Genomic DNA, 16689 nt, shown 5'->3' with positions numbered 1-16689 from the left:
TCATACACCTAGTCCTGTTGCTCCTCGAAGAATTGAAGCTACTCAGGATCCTATTGAATTGGGTCTTCTTGCTCAAAAATATTTAAGCACACCTAAAGACAACAAAGATGAGGTCTTTGGCTTATATGCTGACACAGCGTGATGGTAGCATCATACATAGAATTGCCAATTTTAGAGTAACTTTTATGGGAGATGATCTGATTGTATATTCAGAATCTCATCTTGGAGAAAGAGGTGGTTATGTTAAATATCCTGGCACACCTGGATTGTGGGAACTGATGACTCGGAAGAGACCTGGCAGCTATACAGATCAAGATTATGAGCATTACAAAGAAATATTAATAAAATCAGATGCTCTATACCAGAACAATGATCCCACACAAAAAAGAGTCAAGTCTAGCAGTGGAGCAAAATACAACAACTTAATCAAGCCCATATGGTCACAGATCAAGACAGGTAGTGGAATCAAACAATACAACACCCTGCCTAAAGAATTTGTCTGGGTTGATGATGTCAGGAAACTTGTAATAGGTTGCTGGTGATAGCTGGGGAGGAAAATGCTGGCAACCACAATTTTTACAATGAAAAGGTTGGAATTATGGACATGATAAGCACCAAATTGTCTAATTTTATAGTGAATGACACTAAGGGCATTGGATATCTTATAAAAATTATTAATACTCTACCACCTAAATTTTGGAATATCTCTGAGGGTCGGGGGTTGGTTAATGACATTATAAACAAGCTGCCATTTGAACTACATATTCCAGGCTATCAGTATTGTGGTCCAGGCACAAAACTAGACCATAGATTAAACAGAGGTGACCCTGGTGTTAATCCCCTAGATGCTGCTTGTAGAGACCATGACATAGCATACAACACACATACTGATCTTGACAAGAGACATGTTGCAGACAAGAAATTAGAAGAGGCTGCATTTGGTAGATTTGTAAGCAAAGATGCTTCTTTAAGTGAAAAAATAGCAGCATTGGGGACCACCATAGCTATGAACACCAAACAAAAACTGGGGTGGGGGTTGTGAATATGTATATAATAAACCTAGGATGAAGGCCAAGGGTGTTATGTATCAGATACCTTATGCAGGTCTTAAATCTCTTAAAACTATTGATAGTCTTTTAACCAAAAAGCAGCGCAAGAAAAAAAGCTCTTGTCTTGCCAAGGGCCATGGTATGAAATTATTACTTAGCACCCCCCAATTAAAAAAATTACAGCAATCTAGAAAAAAAATGCATACAGGTGGTTTCATATTTACTATCCCGGCCATCTTAGCAGCTTTGGGGGCTGTTGGGAGCTTGGCTGGGGGATCAGCTGCTATAACAAAAACAGTAATAGATGCCAAGAAGAATAAGGCAGAATTAGATGAATTGAAGCGCCATAATCTGGCCATGGAGAAACAAGGCAAAGGTGTTAAGAGAGCCATGAATAAGTTTAAAAAAACAAGAGCCGCTTACAAACCAAGATATTGAAGCTTTAATCAAGCCACTGGGCATCAAAAATTTTAGAGGTGTGTACATGTCTGATTCTTTACCAGAACAACCACTCAACAAAGAGTGTGGCATTGCTAATTTGGATAAGTACAAAAATCAGGGCACTCACTGGATCTGTTATCTTAAATATTTAAAAAATGAGGCATTTGTGTTTGATTCATTTGGAGGTGTTCCATCTGAAAATTTAGTAAAATATCTAAAATCAACTAATCTTTATTACAATAATGCCCGTGTTCAAAATTTCAAAGATGTTAATTGTGGACATCTGTGTTTATCTGTTCTTAGATATCTGTCTCAAATAAATAAACCATCAATTGAAGATTTTCAAAAGGCCCTGTGGTATCTGAAGCATCATGGGAGTATTCCATCTCACCAGCCAAAATTCAATATTGAAACTTATATTACATGATGATATAGTGTATCCCAAAACAATAGCTCTCAGAGCATTTTATGGCATGTACTTGATCCCTAATATTACACACCACAACAACACAATTGCAGTTGGTGATCAAAAAATTGTCATCACTCCAGGGCAATATAATCTATCTACTCTAAATGCTCAGTTACCCAGAGGTATAGTGTTAACTCAAAATTCTGTCACTCACAGAGTAGAGATTGTATCTGCTACAGAGACAGTAGATCTGGGTACTATAGGAGAGCTGTTAGGCTTTGAGAACAACACAAAACTTGAACCAGCCATTAAACACACTGCTATTAATATACCTAAATTCTTAGCCATAGAGACTCTGAATATTCACTGTAATGTGGCCGAGGGTATGATCACCAAATCAAATGGCATAGGCACTCACAAACAAACTGGCATCATTGCAACATTCAAACCTAACTCTGAATTTATGGAGCCAATCATCTACACTCCATTACCAACATTATATTTTCCTGTGTGCCATAATAGAATAGATAACATTGAATTGATGGTCACTAATGAAAAAGAAGAATTAGTTGATTTTGCTGGAGCCACAACAACTGCTATCATAGAGATTAATATTTAAATAAAAATACATACAAAAAAATGGAAAATATTGAGAGTTATGAGTTACAATCATTCCCCCCAAACAGGAGGACCTTTGCAAATTTAAATCAACCCAACACAGAGATTGAGGTTGATCTTGATGTAGGGGATGGCTTTATACACCCCCACAGAGCAGATCTATACATCAAATTTGATGTTGTAAAGCTCGATGGTACAGATTATCCGGCAAATTCAAATATAAGATTGGTAGACAATTTTGTGCCACATCTGTTCTCTGAAATTGAGATCAGAAAACATGGTGTTGTTATAAACAGAGTAGATTACCCTGGCATTACCTCTACAGCTTTGCTAACACTAAAATTATCCAAAACCGAGGCATCATACTACAAAATAGGTGGATTTGAGGCTGGTGATAAAATAATATCTAAGAGCCACACAGTGCTGTTCCCCATGCGCCTGTTGCCAGGATTCTTCTCAGATTACAAAGATATTATGTGGAAGGGTGGTTTAAGAATTACATTTAGAAGAGCTGCCAATGATAATAATGCTTTGATGAGGTACAGTACATTAAACTCTACAGGGGAAGCTCTGCCTAATACCCTACCTGATGAGGACAAGTGCCTTATTCAGACTATGGAGCTAAGAATGCCAGTAGTTGAATATGAAGCCAGTTATGCTCTTAAATACAAAGCAGATATCCTAAAAAATCCACAGGTGCCTTTACAATTTTATACATATCAATGTGTGCAGAAGCCTGCCACTGGCAGCTATTATGAGTTTGATGCTACAAATTCATTCTCCAGTATACAATATGACATACCAGATTTTGTGGTGGTACTGTTTCAGACTGGAACACACAATAATCAGGAAAAAAATTCAAGTAAATTTGATAACTGCAACATCAAGAACATATATCTTAAAAATGGCAGAAATGAGGTGTTTCCTAGAGAAAATTATAATTTAAACATGTCCAAGGATGATTTCCTCAAATTATATGAAGCATTTACAGCATACAAAAGGGTCACCGCTGGCAATACAGACATGTATTACTCACCAGATGAATTCAAAGCACAGAGACCCATGTTTGTCATCAACACCTCAAAAAGGAAACAAGTTGTGGTTAATGACATCACAAACATTAAAATTATCTCTGAATTCCACGATACACTCCCTGATGACACCATATGTAGTGTTATTCTTATAGGTGAAAAATCATATGTTTATGATGTAAGAAATGAGAGAGTCACAGAGCAATTCTAGAAAGCCTCTGCATATTGCACAAGTTGAGCCTGGTGCCCAATTGAACTTAAACCGGAAGTAAACCGGAAGTGGACCGGAAGTAAATATGTGTGGGTGTGGGTGGGTGTGGGTGTATGTGGGTAGCTCTTATGAGCATTTTTGGCTTAGTTTTAGGTGTAGCAAAAACAATATCAAGAGGGGCATATTTTTAACAAGCTTATGGACAACAATCTGGCAGATGTGGCTTTTGTAAGTGTAGGCAAATCAATCTGAGGGGGCTCATCATTTCACGGGAAATTCCCAAGGGCATTTTTACAAAAATCTTGGATTTGACAGAGTACCACACTTGAGCAATAAGCTCATATGCACATCTTGAGCTAGTTTTAAGTGTAGCCAAATCTGCCTGAGGGAGGGCTCATCATTTATCGACCCAGTAATAGTACCAAACACACTACTGGGGGAAATACCCGGCACCCCTGCTCCCTCTATGAGTGTCCCCTCATCAATTTCATCATATCATCACTCGGCCTCGCGAATAGCCAAAAGGGGGCAGAAAAGCAACAAAAATAAAGCAAATCAATCAATCCTGTTGCTGCTTGTCTGCAGTTCTTCCCACCTAACCACAATTTCTGGTGGTCCTTCCCCTATCCGCAACCCGGGAACGCGCATGGTTGCACATAGCTCTGCCTCTGGGAATGTTGTCAAGCCCAGAATGCTGATCCTTACATTTTGCATTTTAGCATTTTTAGCTGAAAGAACAAAAACTTCCAGAAAAATTGCTATTAAATTATTATTGTGGGTGAATTGCGTTAATTGTAGGTATGTGCTTCTTATTTAATACAGTTTATACTACCTCGACCGGGTATCGAACTAGGGCCTCTCTGGCCTTCATCACAAGGCGACGACGTTACCATAAGGAAGTGCCTTCGCGCTTGTGATATAACCAGTGATGTGCCGTACACTATTAGTTTACGTCTACATGCGTTGTCTACACGTAATCTACGCGTAGATTACATTGGGTTGTAGTTTACATAGACTACGTAGACAATTTAAAGTGCATTAAAATTAATTTTCAAGGCTTTTACGAAAGGAAAGTGACATTTTCAACTATATTGGTTCCTAACGAAATGAAAAGAATCCTATTTACAACACAATTTCTCTTCTCTTTTATCAATAACTATGGAAGAAGATAAATAGTATGCAAAAAACAACAACAGATGGCAGTCGTTAGGCAAGAGTGGTCTTTTTCCCATAAAACACTAGAATATTTCCTACATTAGGTTTCTTCCTAGGTGAGAAATTGTTCGAATTAATTTTCTTTTAATTCCACGGCGCCCTTTGCTAATTTATCACCTTTCGCCATGTTGTTTACATAGATTACCTAATCTACGTATATAAAATAGTCTACGTGTAGAATGTAGACTATCGTTGTTTACGCAAATGCAAATGCAAATAGAAGGAAAAAATGAAGCCCGTATTTGCGATACAGCCACATTTTAAACCAGTAGCCTACACTACTACAGAAAAAGAACAATAAACTGGAAAACATTTGGTAACAATCAAGTACACATTATTACTGTGAAAATATGCTCTGAAAACAAAGACAGTTGACTTTCTTCTTACAGAAACACAAACAATATGTTCGTTTTTGACAAATACGTATATGTCATGCCGCCAATCAGTGGCGTCGGTTGCCCCCCCTCTTACATTTTGTCACTTTCCCCAACATTATTCTAAATTTTATTTACCAAGGGAAAGTAAACTGTTCCCCAGTAGTACAGTGGCACGGGTTCTGCAACATCATTTGCGGTTCAGTGTTGCCAACTCACCCCAAGAATATTTCACCATATGATATTTTACAGGCGAAGCTAACCTACAAATAGGAGTTGGCAACACTGACTAGTCGGTTCACCAACGTCAATTGCGGTTCAGTGTTGCCAACTCACCCCAAGAATATTTCACCATATGATATTTTACAGGCGAAGCTAACCTACAAATAGGAGTTGGCAACACTGACTAGTCGGTTCACCAACGTCAATTGCGGTTCAGTGTTGCCAACTCACCCCAAGAATATTTCACCATATGATATTTTACAGGCGAAGCTAACCTACAAATAGGAGTTGGCAACACTGACTAGTAGGACCAACCTGGTTCACCAACATCAATTGCGGTTCAGTGTTGCCAACTCACCCCAAGAACATTTCACCATATGATATTTTACAGGCGAAGCTAACCTACAAATAGGAGTTGGCAACACTGACTAGGTAGGAGCAACCCGGTTCACCAACATCATTTGCGGTTCAGTGTTGCCAACTCACCCCAAGAATATTTCACCATATAATATTTTACAAACGAAGCTAACCTACAAATAGGAGTTGGCAACACTGACTAGTTGCTTGTGCACGAGTTCACCAACATCAATTGCGGTTCAGTGTTGCCAACTCACCCCAAGAATATTTCACCATATGATATTTTACAGGCGAAGCTAACCTACAAATAGGAGTTGGCAAGTCAAGAAAATTTTCTTAAGACAAAAATCTTAAGACGTTTTCCAAGATATTGATTTTCTCGGCTCCTAATTGAGCTAGGATGATGATTTTAGGTTTGTTGGATAGGATTCGACGAGAACTATTCGACTAGTAAATAAAATCGATTCCACCCCCTCAAGTTTCGGAAATACAGACAATTTTTTATTTTTTGAGAAACTTGATTTGCCGGCTTAGTTTTTACTCTAATTCGAAAATTTTAATAGCATTCGATACAAAATTAGAAGTACTCTACAACCTATTGGAGGGAAGATGACTAGTGCCTGCTGTTTTTGAGTTATCTTGGATTAAAATTTCAAGATGTAATTTCTAAGATGTTTTGCAATTCATAAACTATGGGTTGTAGGAAAACGATTCTTGCTCTCTCTGCTATTGCTCGTCGAATACTATAAACATAAACAAAGCTTATGGTTTAATTTTAAAAAAAAAATAGCGACCTTAAAATAACTCTGTTTTCTGAAATTATGATTTATACTTCATACGCCAAGAGGGCTGAGAATTAGAAAAAAAAGATTGTTTGGTAGAATTATGTACACATAATATTTTTGTGTTTTCTATACACAAGCTTAATTATTTTTTTTCCAATTATTTACAGGATTCATTAAGAAGCAAGAAGTAGCATATACATAAATAGCACACACCAAACCCAGCACCATCGCGAATTAGCCTTCCAAGGTTTTTTTATTGCACAGCATTTATTTTGTGGCACTCTACTATATATATAAAATAACATACCCCACAAATATTATTTTTTTTTCAACAAGATGCAATCGGTACAAATTTGCCCTACGTGTGAAACTGGTGTTTCAACTAAATATTTCCAAAGGCACTGTCGTACCTGCGCACCTGGTAAGCGTGTGACCGCTAAAAAACCATGTCCCAGGTGCGACAAACATATTACTATTAATAATTTGAAAAGGCATATAACATCATGCAAAGTCGTCGTCGGAGCACCTATTCCACAACCGTCGACCAGCTCGACCAAGAGGAAAGCGGAAGCCGACTCGCCACCATCCGCCAAACGTGTCAAGCATGTGGCGAAAGCGAACCAGTCTGCTTTCCAGCGTTTGTTAGAGGACTTTCCTTTTACTTCGGATGGCTCTTGCGATGTTCGTAGCTTTTTAGAGGAGAAGCGAGCAGAGATAGTTTCTATTCTTAGTAATGCACTGGCTACGCACTCCTCCACTAAATTCTACGCATCGCTACGTTGCTGGTACAAGAAGCCGTCTGATGAAATTTACAGGTTCTGCCACAACACCAAGGCGAAGACGCTGCATCTGGCGGATGTCGACAACCTCGAGGTCATCTACAACAAGTTTGTCGAGGAGCTGCTGGCAAAGCAAGAAGAACATGAAGCTAAGGGTTCGGGGGGTTCGCTGTGTGGTGAGCGTCACGAACTGTGCGTCAAACTTTGCAAGTTTGTGCCTCTCTCCGCCTCCAGCTACGTCCCCTTACCATCTTCCATTGCGACAAAGAAGGCCGTCCTGAACATTCAGAACAGTGACGCCAAGTGCTTTGTTTGGTCGGTGCTTGCAGCGTTGCACCCTGTGGACCGGAAAAACCAACCACACCGAGTTAACCACTACCTACCCTACGAGCCAGAGCTGGAAGATGCGATGGCTGGGATCGACTACCCGGTGGCGCTTTCGGATATTCGCAAGTTCGAGGCCCGTACACGCAACCCTCGGTTGGCCATCAATGTTTATGGCCTCACCGACGAAAATGTGGTGTACCCTATCCGGGTGAGCGACGTAGACGACAATGATGCTCGAGAAATCCATCTCCTACTCATCAAGGACGAGACCCATCACCACTACACCCTTATTCGCTCCCTCTCTAGACTTGTTTCGGGCCAACGGAGCAAAGACAAAACCCACATAGAAGTTTGTCGCAGGTGCTTGTCTATATTTCGTAATCAAAAACGGCAGGATTACCAGCGCATCAGAGGTTCCAACATCGCTGTCGAGAAGCTCGCTCGCCACAAACTTTATTGCAATGCCAACGAACCTGGGGTGGCAGTCTTGTCCAAACCTGGCGACGTGGAGTGTTTCCGCATGCATGGTGCTATGGTAGAGCACCCCGCTATCATCATCGCGGATTTCGAGGCCTTCCTCAAACCCCTGTCCACTTGCGATCCCGATCCCGAAGTTTCCTCTACTACCCCTTACCAACTTCACGAGGTCTCGAGTTATGCTTATGTTGTGGTGTGGCGAGACCAATGCATCGCCTCCGAGCCCTACGTGTACCGTGGTCCCGACGCAGCCAAACACTTCCTCGAGAGGATGGTTGTCGAGGCCAACGAGATAGGGAAGGTACTGTTGACCCCCAAGCCTATGCTCCCACTGTCCCCCGACGATCAACGTAGACACGACGAGGCCATCGCTTGCCCTGTCTGCGTCAAGGAGTACACCGCCAACAACCGTAAAGTCCATCACCACGATCACTTTAACGGTAGGTACGTTGGTCCTTGGTGCAACGACTGCAACCGCTTGGCCCGGGACCCGCACTTCATCCCTGTGTTTTTTCACAATGGCTCGGGGTACGACTTTCACCACCTGATCAAGCATCTTGGGTACGACAACGAGCGAATCAACGTTCTCGCCGAGAACGAGGAGCGTTACATCAGTGTGAGCAAGTCGGTTCGAATCCCAGCAGGATCAGACTCTACCGTCGAGCTTCGCTTCCTCGACTCCCTGAGGTTCCTCCCGGCCAGCCTCGATGCTCTCGCGGGGAAGCTGAGCAACAAACAAATGCGCATCACCTCTGCAAACTTTCCAAACTTGGACGCCAGTCTCTTCAGGCGTAAGGGGGTCTACCCCTACGAATACGTCACCGACTCTACCAAGTTTGCGGAGACGTCGCTACCTCCCCAGGCGAAGTTCTACAGTCAGCTACGGGGCTCGAACATCACCGACGAAGAATATCACCACGCCCAGTCCATGTGGTGCGAGCTAGGTTGTCGAAATCTCGGAGACTACCACGACGCCTACCTCAAACTTGATGTGACGCTCCTCGCCGACGTGTTCCAGACGTTCCGTGCGACTGCAATGAAGATCTACCACCTGGATCCCGCCTACTTCTATAGTCTCCCCGGACTGGCGTGGTCAGCCATGTTTCTGGTGACGAAAGTCAGGCTTGAGCTTTTTTCGGACGTGGACATGATGCTGTTTGTAGAACGTGCCGTGCGGGGTGGAATGGTCCAGGTGTCGCAACGGCACGCGCGCGCCAACAACCATCACATGGCTACTGGCTACGACTCCACCCAACCGTCGAGCTACATCATGCACACGGACGTGAATAACTTGTACGGGCACTCCATGATGCAACCACTCCCCCTTAGAGGGTTCGAGTGGGCTGACCCTTCCAACTTCGACGTTGAAGGTTTCGACGATTCGGAATGCGGATTTTTCGCCGAGGTGGACCTTGAGTTCTCCGAGAAGCTGCAGGATTCGTTCTGCGATCTTCCCCCTGCACCCGAGTTCAAGTGTCCACCCGATTCCAACCAGACGAAGCTCGTCATGGATTTCGAACCCAAGAAGAATTACGTCCTTCACTACCAGAATCTCCGGTGGTTGATGCAGCGAGGGGTCACAGTCCACGCAGTTCACCGCATCCTCAAGTTCGAGCATTCTCCATGGTTGCGTCCATATATTGAAGTCAACACTGAACACCGCACCGCAGCCACGTCCGAGCTTGATAAGGATTTCTTCAAGCTCATGAATAATGCGGTGTTTGGCAAGACCATGGAGAATGTACGGAATCACGTGGACATAAAATTGGTGACGAGGAAAGAGCGATGTCGTCAGCTTGTCGCGAGTCCATTGTTCAAGTCTCGAACAATCTACAGCGAGCAGCTGGCTCTGATTCACATGAAGCAAGGTGTGGTGAAACTCGACAAGCCCATCTACGTCGGAGCCACGGTTCTGGATCTGAGCAAGCTCCACATGTTCGAGACGTACTACGACATATTACGTCCACACTACGGTCACAACATCTCGCTTCTCTACACGGACACGGACAGCTTGGTGTACCACGTCCGCACAGCCGACGCATACGGGGATATAGCCACAGTTCCATCTTTGGTTAACCTCTTCGACACCTCGGGCTATCCCCAGCACAACAAGTACGGTATCCTGGCCCGCAACAAGAAGGAGCCTGGCAAACTCAAAGATGAGAAGGACGGAGACGTGATTCTTGAGTTTGCAGGTCTTCGCGCCAAGGCCTATACCATCAAAGCCGAGGGCAGCGTTACCAAGAAGGCCAAGGGTGTCGGCAGACAGGTGGTTCGGGAGCATCTCACATTCGAGGACTTCGTGGATTGCCTCAAGACCAGGTCGTCGGTTCTAAGAGCAGAACAGCGCATCCAGAGCGTCGACCATGTGTTGACCACCAACAAGGTGAGGAAGATTGCCCTGGATCCCAACGACGACAAGAGGTGCGTTCTCCAATGTGGAATCCACACACTGCCGTGGGGGCACTATCGCTTAGCAGAAAGCAAAACCTGCAACATATGCCCATCTTCAACAGAAGACTCATAAAAAAAAAAACAAAAAAAAAAACAAAAAAAAACAACACTGACTGTCATTACAAAAAAAACTTTGACCGTATTCTTAAATAACCAGCATACCTATGAATCTCTTTGGTTTCCGAAAACAAACCAACATGGAGACTGTACACCGCGCGACGACAGATCATGAATTTCTACCTTCCATGTTAACTAAACTCAACGGTCTACTGATTGTTCACCTTAACAGCATTTGGACGAAATTGGATGACGATGTGGGCAAGATGTTTTACGTCTTCAACAACAATTTACATTTTTACAAAATTCCGATCGATGGAAAACTTCAAATCACCGTGAATCCGGAAAACGTAGGCGAAATCAAAATATCTACCGGCAAGAACATTTTTCGAATCAAGCACGACAAGATGCTTTCTAACATTACGTACGATGTTTCCGCAGGAGATTGTCTTTACGTGGAACTCCTAGGAGATTACGACAAACTCATTCCTCTCTTCGTAGAATTACGAATCGTCTATCCTATTATAAATAACCGTTAACCAAAAATGCCTAACGACATTTCCGGCAACACCAAGCGTGTAGACCACGCAGAAGAGATTCTCATGTTGGACGTCCGAATTAAAAAGTTGAGGAGCGATTTGATCGCTTTGCAGGAGACCTTAAACAAAAGTTTAGAGTCCGAGATCGCTACGCTCGAAACGCAATGTCTCGACCCCATTCTGAAAATCGATTCCGAACTGAAAACGCTCATAAAAAATTATGTCGACGTACCTTCTTACGACAGCGTTCAAAATATACAGTTGAGCGTGGATTCGCTTCAAAATGATTTGGCCAAATTACAACAATTTCAATCGAAAAATGAAGATTTGGAAAAATTGAAACTCGAAATCGAAAAACGAACTTCTGCAATCGAAAAGAATTTCTCTGAACTTCAAACCGTCGTGAAGGATATTGATGTGGAACGCTTGCATGTCGTCGTTTCCAAATTACAAGAAGAATTCACCGGCACGTTGGAAGAAATTAAATCCAAGTTACAGACTTTGGAAGATACCATGACGAACCTACCATCGTCGGACGAACTGCAGGTCATCGGCAAAAGCGTCGCGAACATAAAAATTCAATTGGAGGCTTATCAAGATTTCGAACACATTCAAACCACCATCGCTACGCTTCAGGCGTCTCTGGAGTTGATCAACGAAGAAATTAAAAATATTCACGCTGAAGCGAACGCGTTGACGAGCATACAAGACACGTTAAGCACGGTTCAGCAGAAGATCGAATATTTAGAAAATTTGAACGTCGAATCCAATCTTGCTCATTTTCATCACGTGCTGGACAACATACAGGGTGACTTGGAATCGTTACGGACGAGCGTGCCTTCGAGCGAAGATTTGGAAAAATTGAAAACGGCGGTGACGGCACTATCCGATTCGAGCGACATCAAAAGTTCATTGAGCGATCTCGAGAGTAGGGTGGCCAATCTCCCCACCTCCAAAGAATTTCACGCTTTGAAAAGAAACATATCACGTATGCTGAAACGACTAGAAACAGAAACGGCGAACGTGGAACAGATTCGAGACGAACTTGCTTCGCTGGTGTCGACGCTGCCCACTTCGCAGAGCGTCGCCGACCTTCACACGCAGTTTACCGAGATGCGAAGCATCGTGAACGATCTTACCGAGAAAAGTTCGAAATTGAATCAAGTCGAGAACCTTCAGAGTATCGTCGTCAACATCAGAGATCAAGTTGGAGTGTTGGAATCCACGCAGGAATCGACGCTGGCCTCTTTCGGTGCCAAGTTACAAGAACTCAACGAAAACTACAAGCAGTTGAACGTGGAAGTGAAAATCAAACCGTCATTTTCTACCGTAACGGATACCATAGTCGAGCATTTGTTGCCCATACAAAATACACTGGGACAGCTTCACAGCAACCTTGTTAGCGTCGATACTAAATTTGCTAAACTGCATTCTCTGCAAGCCATCGAAATCAACAGCGTACCCAATCAACAGAGAATCTCCACGTTCGTCGAAGGTAACAAACTGTACATGTTACATCCTTATCATCCGTACTACAAGTTTCTCCTCGATGGCACGATTCAGATAAACGAATTTTCGTACTGGTCTCACGGCAGAAAAGCTAGCGTTCCCACCATGACCTTGATATCGAATCGTGGTGTTCAGAAAGCAGGAAACATTCCTCTGGCACGTTGGAACGAAACGCGCAACGTATATGAAATACACGAAGACGAAGATCTTACCGTTTTCGACGTGAGTGCCGGCGATAAGCTGATCATTCAAAACACAGGTGAGGTGCCACCCTCTTTGAATCCCATCACGCTCGTGCTTCTCTTCAAACGTAATCTCTAAAAAAATGTCTAGGCAAGCCATCGTCCAAGAATTGCATAAACCTGCACGGCGCAACTACGAACGTTTGGCGGTGGTGACCAAGGGCATCGACGACCTCTGGCAAAGTGACCTCGTGGAGATGAGCAGCGGCAATCTAAAAAACGTACATAAATTGAACAAGGGCAACAAGTACCTCCTCACAGTCATAGACACATTTTCGAAATTCGCATGGGCTCTACCTTTGAAGGCGAAAACGGGAACATGCGTCACGGAAGCATTCAAGACAATTTTTCGCGAAAGCGGCGGCAGACGACCACGGTTTTTGCAAACAGACAACGGTAAAGAATTTTACAATGCCGTATTCCAAAAGTTTATTCAAAAACATGACATTCGACATTATTCGACCTTCAGTCACATCAAAGCCAGCATCGTGGAAAGATTTAATCGAACCTTGAAAACACACATGTGGAAACGATTCACGCTTCGGGGAAATTACAAATGGGTCGATATTCTGCCGGAACTCGTCGATACCTATAATGATACGGTACACAGAACGATAGGCATGAAGCCAGCTGACGTTACCAAGTCCGACGAGCAGCGATTAATTTCCAGCGTTTACTGTCCAAAGTACACTCCCACGACAAAAAAAACTAAATACAAAATTGGAGACCAGGTGAGGGTCAGTAAATTGAAGCGAACGTTCGACAGGGGTTTCACACGAAACTGGAGCACGGAACTTTTTACCGTGGTTCGAGTTCTACCCGAAAACCGTCACACGTATATAATAAAGGACAGTGGCGGTGAAATTTTATTGGGGCGCTTCTACGAGGAGGAACTCTCTAAAACGAAATACCCCGACACGTACCTTATCGAAAAAGTTTTGCGTAAGAGAGGCGACAAACTTTTGGTGAAATGGCTGGGACTTCCCGACACGAGTTGGATCGATTCAAACGAAGTGATTCTATGAGTGCGTGGATTGTCGTGAAACGTCTACCTGAATCGGAAAATCGAAAGAAGAAAAGGAACGGCGAGTTGCTTCCCGACAGCATCCGCTGTCTGATCGTAGGTCCTTCGGGGTGTGGGAAAACAACACTGCTCGTGGACAATTTTCTCCTCGCACCGAATTGGTTAGATTGGAAGAACAGGCACCTGTACGTGTTCTCGAAAAGTTTGGAGCAATCCAAATACCAGCAACTGATGAAACTGTATGATGGTCTGGACATTGCAACGTTCTCTTCGGAAATAAAACCACTCGACGATTGTCGTGAAAATTCAGTCGTTGTGTTCGACGATGTCATCCTGGAAAATCAAAATGAAATTCGCAATTTTTTCACGCAAGGTCGTCACAAAGGAATAGATTGCTTCTTCCTAGCTCAAACGTTTTCCAAAATTCCAAAACAGTTAGTACGCGACAACGCTAATTTCATATGTTTGTTTCGTCAAGATCACACCAACCTCAAGCACGCGTACGATGACTACGTAGGCGGAGACATGAACTACAATCAATTTTCGGAACGCTGCTGCTCCCACTGTTGGAACAGTGACGATTTCGGATTCGCGACGATCGACATGACGAGAAAACCCAACGACGGAAAATACAGAAACAAAATCAACGACTTTCTAAACGTTGCAACGTTGTGAGAAACGACGTGTATAAATAACATTATGACGAAACGAAAAATCGAAGACGAAAATCTCAAGCTTCGCGATTACCTCGCGAAACGCTTCAAAGGTTGGAAATCCGAGAATCGCGGATTCTACGAAGAGAAGAAACGTCAAGATCAACCTGTGATCGACGCCATCAGCGATCTAGGTAAAGAAATTAAAGGCGTCACGGAACAAAATAAAAATTTGATCAACGAACTCGTACCACTTGCAGCTAAAAATTACACCGTACCCACGCCCATTTCGAGCATTCCTTCGACGCCGTTCGAACTGAAGGACGCACCGGCACGACGTCGAGCCATAGGTAGCACGCCGTCGTCTTTGGATAAGATCGAGTTGGGACCTTTGGCACGAGACTACCTGAGCACGGGGAAATTCGACAAGGATGAAGTGTTTGGATTGTATCCGAGCATGGAGAGCAACGAAGGCGGCGGTGTGGTTTGGAAGATTGGAAAATCGAAGGTGAGCTTCGAAGGCAACGACATTAAAGTTAATTTAGGCGAGAAGGATAGTTGGAACAGGTATCCCGGTACGGTGGGACTGTGGGAACTCGTTGCCAAAAAGCAGCCGAAAGATTACACCGACGAAGATTACCAGAGTTACAAGGAAATTTTGATCATGACGGATGCCTTGTACCAGAACAACGATGCCTCGCAGAATAGGGTGAAATCGAGCAGCGGTGAGAAGTACAGAAATCTCATCAAACCGATTTGGAACCAGGTCAAAACAGGCAGCGGCGTCAAACTCTACAACACGTTACCCAAAGAGTTTGTGTGGGTGGACGACGTGCGCAAGCTCATAGACCGATTGTTGGTTATTGCAGGAGAGGAGAATGCAGGCAATCGTAATTTCTACAACGAGAAGGTTGGCATCGTGGACATGATCAGCGCCAAACTTTCCAACTTCATCGTGAACGACGACAAGGGCATAGGTTACCTCATCAAAATTATCAACACGCTGCCTCCGAGATTCTGGAACGTGGCCGAAGGAAAGGGACTCGTGAACGACATCATCAACAAGTTACCTTTCGAGATGCATTTACCCGGCTACCAGTACTGCGGACCGGGTACCAAACTCGAGAAAAGATTGGAGAGAGGAGACAAGGGTGTGAATCCGTTGGACGCCGCATGCAAAGATCACGACATCGCCTACAACACCACTCGCACCGATCTGGATGCACGTCACGAAGCAGACAGAAAGTTAGAGCACGCAGCTTTCGAAAGATTCGTCAGCAGAGACGCATCGCTGGGAGAAAGAGTTGCGGCACTGGGCACCACCATAGCCATGAACACAAAACAAAAACTTGGGTGGGGTATATAAATAACATACAGTAAAAAAAAAAAACATCATGTCTGGTATAACCGACTTGCCACACGAACTGCTGTGTAAAATATTCAAACATGCAGTAAACAGAGATTGTGAGGATATAAGAAAACTTTTGATCATAGCGAGATCAACGCCGGAATTTCGCATCCCTTGTGAAATGGCTGTCAAGGATTATCTTCGGGAGATTAGCGGCATGAGGTGCGGCGATCTCGACACTCTTTTTTCGGCCGCAGGGGAAAAATTAAACAATAGGTTAGATGAACTGCACGAGGCGAGGCAGGGGAGAAGACGATTCACAGATGATTGGCATAAGTCGAAACAAGAGACGGAAGATATCATCACGCACATCATCGCGTTTTCCGAAGCACAAACTTTCTTCCTCTAACACAGACAAAAAAATCTTCGATACAAAAATCTCGTGAAAAAAAATATATATAAAATAACACACATCGTGAAAAAAAAAATAATCTTCGGTGTATATATAAATAACACATATTGTGAAAAAATTAAATTTCTCTAACACTGAAATTTTTCTCCTTCGATA

This window comes from Lepisma saccharinum, chromosome 28 (assembly GCF_977018435.1).
Source record: "Lepisma saccharinum chromosome 28, izLepSacc3.1, whole genome shotgun sequence".
In the NCBI taxonomy this organism is placed as follows: Eukaryota; Metazoa; Arthropoda; class Insecta; order Zygentoma; family Lepismatidae; genus Lepisma; species Lepisma saccharinum.
The sequence above is the reverse complement of the archived record's forward strand: the minus strand, read 5'-3'. Positions refer to the sequence as shown.